Below are 7982 nucleotides of genomic sequence, written 5' to 3' on the forward strand. Positions count from 1 at the left end.
GTTAGTGTTCCACCTGTGTTTTATGCACTATTAGAAAAATAGCTTTTTACGACACGCAATGTGTGTCGTAAAATGCTCAGACGACGCGCAAATGCGTGTCAATGAAGGCCCTGTCATAAAAGAAGACGACACCCTTTTGTGTGTCGTCTATTTACGACGTGCATTTACGACATGCGCTTACGACACGCAATGCGTGTCAAGGAAGGCCATGTCATAAAGAACACGACACACATTTACGTGTCGTAACCTTACAACACACTTTTACGACTTGCATTGCGAACCATTAAAGCCTGTGTCATAAAGAAAGATGACACACATTTTTGTGTGTCATAATTTTAAAGGTCTTATATATATATATATATATATATATATATATATATATATATATATATATATATATTTGAAAGATTTACTAAATTTCAAATTAAATAACACATTTAAAAGTTTCATAATGCAAAATAAAATACTTATATTACAAAACAATCCATTTCATGAAATAATTATATTAATATTCAAAATAAATCACATTTAACTATTATTTTATTAACATAAAGTCAAACCAGATAAACAAATATTCCTAATCCAAATAACAACAAACATAAAACGCAAACTATTTTGGAAATATGGATCTTTGACTTGTGTAGAAACAATGTGATTGATTAGTTTCAAGATATGTAATAGTTGCTCTGCACGACTTCTTCCATATCCTGGCGTCAATTACAGTTGAAGGAGCATATGTTGTAGCATATCCACAAATGAGAGCTAATTCAGCATGAATGTCATCAGAATCTTTAATCTTAGTTTTATCTGAGAAGAAGGATAGAAATCTACATTTCAAACAGTCTTTTGTTATCAAGAAGATTAAACATAAAATAAGCATAAACAATAAATAAAAATTATATAATATAAATATATACCTTTGGAGAACACTTTTTCTAATGTTGTTAAAAATGTCTTTATGTTTGTCTAAAACAGTTTCCAAGTGGGATGTTGCAACCTGAAAACGAATTGACATGGACTTAATTTACTTCACAAGGGTAATTTGGTAATTCCATACATACCAATCCCACGGCTTTAGCCAAATCAATTTTCAGGAATGGTGATATTTGCTTGTTTGTACATCCAGTCAATTTTATCACGAACATAGGTCATGTTATCAACTTTCTGAAGAAGTATACCAAGACATTTGTAGGAGAAGAATACTCTCAATAAGATAATTTTATTAAAAAAAGTAATGATAATGATAATGAGTTCATACCTGTAAAGTAGTGCAAAATGCTCATCATGTAACATCCGGATTTTCAGGTACATTACTTATTCATTCATTTTTGGAGATTTTCGGAGGGACTCGGCGAGTTGATGCTTAGACTCACCGAGTAGTGTCGCGATTTTCCATCCGCATTAATGACCGGACTCGGCGAGTCGACTAGTGGACTCGACGAGTCAATGTTGTTTAATGAAACCGTAATTTCCGGGGTTTGAGACCTATTTAAAGGCCCTTATAGCCTTCATTTGCGGTTACCAGTTGATAGACAGAGACCCCATAGTGTGTAAGCGTTTTGAGAGAGAAAGGAAGGCATTTTTGATCCTTGTGTGGGTGATTTTGCAAGAAGAAGGTGACCAAGGCAAGAGGAAACTAAAGAAGGTGCTAATATGTGGATTTCAGAGCTTAAGGACTTCATCTTGAGGTATATATTCGATCCTTCTTCAGTTTTGGGTGTTAATCCTTGAGAGTTAGGGTTCCTAGCCCATTTAGAGTATGATTGTTAGTGCAATTGTTCCCTTCTTGTGTTGAGGCTGCGGATCTGGATCCAAAGAGGCTTGAGATCTAAGCCCCTTGATCTTTATGGGGTGTCATTGGGTTATATGAGCTTAGGGTGGCATATTGAGGCCATTTCTTCAAATAGAGCCATTAGGTCTTTGCATGGGCATCAAGATCCAAACTTTACATGTTTTTATTGCTTTAGGAGGCCATATCTATGAGTTAGAGGAACGGATCTGACCTTAGGAGCTCATCTGAGCTCGAGCATGGCATGAACTCATCGAGAACCAAGAGCAGACTCGGCGAGTAGGGTTAGGGTTTCCCCCTAGTTCACTCAGTAAGTACTTGCCGAGTTGGTGGAATGACTCAGTGATTCAGAAGGAATTAAAGGACTCGAGTTCAAGGCGGAACTCACCGAGTTCATAATGAGACTCAGCGAGTTTAGTCGGGGTGGCCCTGCGATTCATGCCAGGTGTAACCTGTCGAGCAAGGGAAATACTCGACGTGCCATGTGGGACTAGAGGGATAGTGGACACACGTAGACTCGCCGAGTCACCCAAGTGCACTCGGTGAGTCGGGTCAAAGTCTAATCGTTGACTTTGTTGACTTTGAAGGTTTGGTCAACAATGGGGTCTTTGTGTCAAGAGAGGGTTGAGTCTAGTCTCGAGAGTTATATTTATGATAGTATTTTATTAGGCGGAGGCTAGACCATATTTTCACCAAGTCGGAGATTTACTGAGACATCTGATGTGAGTCTTCTCACTATACTTTACCTAGAGTGGTAATCAGAGCTATGTGACAGTGTATCTTATATGCTATGTATGTGTTGTGATTTCTATGTGATATGTGATATGCATGATTCAGAGTTACAGAGTTAGGACCAGTGGGTCCATAGAGTTATGGGACCAAGAGGGTCCCACAGAGATATTTGACTAGAGGTTCATCAGAGTTACAACCTTGAGTGGCTGATATGTGTTTATGTGGTATTTTGGGGAACTCACTAAGCTTTATGCTTACAGTGTTATGTGTTATGTGTTTCAGGTACCAGTGATGATCGCGGGACGGCGCCAGCATGATCTGTACACACACCCGCGGAGTTATTATGATTTGATGTTGGGATTTGTAATGAGATAATGTTGATACAATGTTTTCTTGAAAGTGATTATGAATGAAGTTAAATGGTTTCAAAAAGCGAAAAATTGTCTTAATTTTTACGGTGTTACAAGTTGGTATCAAAGCCTTGGTTTGAGGGATTCGGATGCATCTTCGGACGTATCTGAACTCAAACTGAGGATTTGGGAAAAAATTGATTACAAAACAATCTTAAAAAGAGTTTTGAGAAAAAACAGAGCAGAGTCGTGTGTACGATCAGCCAGCGCCCGAACGGTGATTTCCCAAAATACCCTTGTAATAAGTGTTACGAGATATAGTGTGTTATGTTATATGATGAGCTATATTATGCATGCTAGAGTACACTAGGTATCCTTATTAGGATTAGAGTGGCCTGATATATGATGCCTTAGTCTAGTAGCTTTGCTGTTAGGGATGCTTGAGATTGTTTAGATAGTAGCGAGGAGCTTATGAGAGATCAGCTAGCGAGTAGCATATGATTTAAGAGAGTAGAGTGCTTGGAATTTGGGGCTCTGGGAGGAGGACTTGGGATGAATGATGGCGCGGTGTGGTCGGTAGTATTGGGCCCGTACTACCGAAGGCACCAGGTCAGTGCGCAGCCCAAGTAAGAATCGTTAGGGTACCAGAGATCAAGTAGGATTGGGATATCGAGTGTGTGTACACCCGAGCGAGTCTCTGATATCTTGTGTTGTATTTCAGAGAGGCTTCATGGTAGGGACGCGCCATAGGCCAGAGACTAGTGGAGGGGGTGTGAGCGACGAGGAGCTCCACCAGATGATTCATGATGAGGTGGCTGCTGCCATCCGCGCTAAGATTCCAGAGATGTTCGGGTCTATCAAGACCACCCTGATAGAGACATTTGACGAGAGATACACTGCTCTTTCTGATGCGGCTGTTGCTGCAGCCACTACAGCTGTAGCTGCGGCTAGACCTCAGGGTGGTGGTGCCTTGTTGTTCCGGGAGTTCAACAACACAAAACCACCTGAGTTTGATGGGACTCAGGGCCCGATTGCAGCGATGAGGTGGATTTTAGAAATCAAGGGGTGTTTCTTCACCTGCTCATCTCCAGAGCATTTGAGAGTCCGGTTCGCATTGAGCAGCTTTGCTTGGGAGCGAAGGACTGGTGGAAGTTTGTGACAACGCATTATTCGCCTGCTGAGCTTGCTGCAGTGACTTGGAAGAGGTGCACTGCTATGTTCCAAGCTGAGTACGTTCCCTAGGTGGAGAGGGAGCGTTTGGCCCAGGAGTTTCTGACCCTCAAGCAGGGTACTGAATCTGTCACGGTGATTACGAGGATGTTCCATGAGCGGGCGATGTTTTGCCCAGAGCACATGTCCTCTGAGCAGGCACGTATGAGCTGATATCTGAGCATTTTAAGGAGGGATATACGGGAGTTCGTGACGAACTCGATGTACCGGACATTTGCTGAGCTTCAAGAAAATGCCCGGAAGAAGGAGATAGGGCTGGAGACCCAGGCTAGGGAGGAGGCTGAGTCTCAGGGGAAGGATCAGCGACCGACGCAGTCTCAGTCGGCAGCCAAGTGGGCCAAGCCCACTGATTCGAGATCTAGGAGTCAGAAGGGACGCACTTGTGGCAAGGATTTCCCCAAGGGGTTTGCAGTATGTTTTCACTGCAACTAGACCGGATACCGCAAGGCAGAGTGTCCACAATTGCGAGGGATAGCCCAGGGAGCATCTCAGGGATCTGCCCCTGCTGCTATCAGAGCCACTGAGAGCCGGCCCAGTGAAGGCCGAGGCACCGAAGGCATGAGGGAGAGCCTTCCAGTTGACTGCGGAGGAGGTCCGCGCAGCGCCCGATGTTGTGGATGGTATGTATTCTTTCATGTATTTATTTTGATGATGAGATATTGTGTTTATATTATGTTATGCATAGGTACTTTTCTTGTGAGTTTTGTACCTGCCTTGGTGTTATTTGACTCGGGTGCGAGTCGGTCTTTTGTATCTTTGGCTTTTAGTCAGCATATCAATATTAGCCGAGAGGCGTTGAGTCGAACTTTGAGAGTTTCCATAGCTGATGAGAGGGCGGTGTACACCACCGAGGTGATCCCAAGGTGTGTACTCGGGATTTTCGTAGTGGACTTTCCGATTGACTTAGTTCCTATTGCGATGGGAGATGTCTGTGTCATCGTGGGCATGGACTTGTTGAGTAGATTTGGAGCGCTTATCGACTGCGAGCGTCAGCTGGTGACCATATGAGACCCTAGTGGGGCAATTCTTACAGTGTACGATGAGGGTACATGTTCTGGGTCAGCATTTTGTTCAGCCGCTAGAGCGAGACAGAGTCTACAGTAGGGCTGTAGGGGTTTTGTAGCGTATGTGATGGATACGAGGGTTGATTCAGAGACACTGAGGTCAGTTGATGAGGTTCCGATAGTGCGTAAGTTCCCATATGTATTTCCGGAGGAGTTGTCAGGCATGCCTCCCGAGAGGCAAGTGGAACTCCCACTACTAGAAAAAAAGGCCTTTTACGACGCTTATTGCGCGTCATAAAACGCTCAGACGACGCGCAAATGCGTGTCAAGGTAGGCCCTGTCATAAAGAGAGATGACGCACTTTTGCGTGTCGTCTATAGACGACGCGCATTTACGATGCGCATTTATGACGCACATTTACGACGCGCGGTTATGACACACAATGCGTATCAAGGAAGGCCCTGTCATAAAGGAAGACGACACGCATTTGCGTGTCGTAACCTTACGACGCGCGTGTTTATGACACGCAATGCGTATCAAGGAAGCCCCTGTCAAGAAAGGCCATGTCATAAATAAAGATGACACACATTTTTGCGTATCATAATTTTAAATGTTATAAAAAAAATATTATTTATAGATTTACTAATTTTTCATATTAAATAATACATTAGAAATCTCATAATAATAAATAAAATACCATAAATAACAAATATAATTCATTTCACTAATATGTCAAATACAAATAATTATTCCAATAGTGAGTAAATGTTATAAAAAAATGAACTCATTTATATACAATTGCATTAATTATCTAGCTTACTATGTGCCAACAAACTTCTATCTTTTTCCTTCTCTGCATAAACTTCATTAGCAGCATCCTAAAGAACCTCTATCTTTTTCATCAGCAACATCCTCAAAAACTTCTATCTTTTTCCTTCTCTGCATAAACTTCTATCTCACACTCAATGTAGTTTTAAACATCAGGTTTAAAAAATCAACTTTAAGGTTGCCTTGTTAAAGAGAATGACTAGAGTAGATTTCCCTTTTTCACAAGGCATGTGCTTGCTTGCACATATATATGGAATCATTCTAACAAAAAAAAAATTGTTCATGTCAACTACTCCAAGGACTATTACGTAATTTAACATGAAGAATTTTGTCCAGATGAAAGGATTGACTTTAAACATTATAAAAATCATTTAAATGAACTTACCTGACCATGAAGCGTGTTGATCCAGGATCTCCTTGCCTTCCTGCTCTGCCACGAAGCTTTGTAAAGCAAGAAATAAATTAAAAAAGTGAGTCTGAAAGTATATGCTAAATTTATGTAAAACCTTAAAACACAATATTGATGCAAAGTTACCTGATTATCAATTCTTCGGGACTCATGCAAAGATGTCCCAATGACATGGAGACCACCAAGTCGTTTGACTTCCAATCCTTCATGAAAGCAATGAATCTCACAGTCCTTTAGAACCGATAAATAGGCAATTGCAATGCAAGGACCCAGGGCCGGTCCAAAGAAATATGTTGCCCGGGGCAATAAGACATAATGATGCCCTAATTATATATTTTCAGAAACTAATATCATAATTCATAAAATTTACCCTAGTTCACTGTTTTTCAATCATAACTCAGAAAAAAAAAAAAACACTAATAATTTTAGAAAGTAAGAAAATTAATATAAAAAATCATAATATTTACCTCAGTACTTTGATAGGTAACAGTGAGAATGCAATGACATGCAATGACATGTAGACTACTGATCCACCTTTAAACAATGCTTTAGGTACCTAGCTATCATCCAGAAAACAACAAAACAGACAAAAATTTACACTAATCCCATCACAAACAAAACCAGCTGCTATTATCACAAATAACAAATATAATATACTCCAGACAGTATTAAAATGTAGCAGCATCCAAACATATTATAAGATGAAAAAGTTAATAAGACGAAGAAGTAAGAAGTTCTGAAATAAAGAGAGAATATTATCTGTAGTGTAATATTCCAAATGGACTTGAAAAGTTCTTGTATCTTGACCATCTACCATTATCAAACCTGTCATTTTTATACCAAATTAAATTCAAAACCAAATTTTAGCTTGACCATCCATCATTATTCCGTCCCCTGAGAATTGGGAACAAAAATAGCCTCAGGGGTATTTTGGGAAAGTTCCAATTTAATTAAGTTTTTGTAATAAAATATGATTGTAGTTCGTGAATTGCCATAATATCACCTCCATTGTTGGCGTAATTCAGGAAAAAGCCCACAGGGGCATTTTAGGAAAATGCTTTTATTATTTTTGTTTCCCGGTTTTAGACTATGAGTCAAACTCTTTTTCTTTTAGTATAAATATGCTACGTTATAGGTATTTAAAAAGAAGTTTTTCAGCAATAAAAGTTTTCTTTTCCACCAAGCAAAATAATAAATCCCATCTTTTTCTTCCCCTGTTATCACCTGTTGCCAGCCATGTAGTTTTTTTTTTTCCTTTTTTTCTTCCTGTTCTGTTTTGTTTTCTGTTCTTAGGCAACAAGGTTGCAGCAAGGTATCAGGTAGATACCTTACATCCATAACGTTCAAGTTCTTTGAGAATATCTTCTTTCAGTCGAGCTTCCATTCTCTCCACTCTTTCACAGTAAATTCCCTACATTAAACCACTTGACACTTGAGTATATTTAAATAATAAACATTAAAAATGAGAGAGGATTATTATTATATACCGTATACTCGAGCATAGGGTCTTTCAACCTCACGAAGCAGAAAGGGCTTTCCATTAATGTAAATAACAGGTTCTTCTCTCATGTTGTGCCAAAAGACGGGTCTACCCAGGCCACCTTTAAAGCTACCTATTCTTTGCATAACAGATTTAATTC

The 7982-nt window shown here is 39.9% G+C and overlaps 1 long non-coding RNA gene across 1 annotated transcript; it reads right to left on the bottom strand.

Moving 5' to 3' along the window:
- Positions 1-5799: 5799 nt before the first annotated feature.
- On the bottom strand, positions 5800-6686 carry LOC128126608 (uncharacterized). Its single transcript, XR_008224580.1, has 3 exons — positions 6469-6686; positions 6319-6374; positions 5800-6044 (listed from the first exon to the last, which is right to left on the bottom strand). It is a non-coding gene; the product is annotated as an uncharacterized LOC128126608 (long non-coding RNA).
- Between the last annotated feature and the right edge of the window lie 1296 nt (positions 6687-7982).

Source organism: Lactuca sativa, chromosome 6 (genome assembly GCF_002870075.4).
Source record: "Lactuca sativa cultivar Salinas chromosome 6, Lsat_Salinas_v11, whole genome shotgun sequence".
In the NCBI taxonomy this organism is placed as follows: Eukaryota; Viridiplantae; Streptophyta; class Magnoliopsida; order Asterales; family Asteraceae; genus Lactuca; species Lactuca sativa.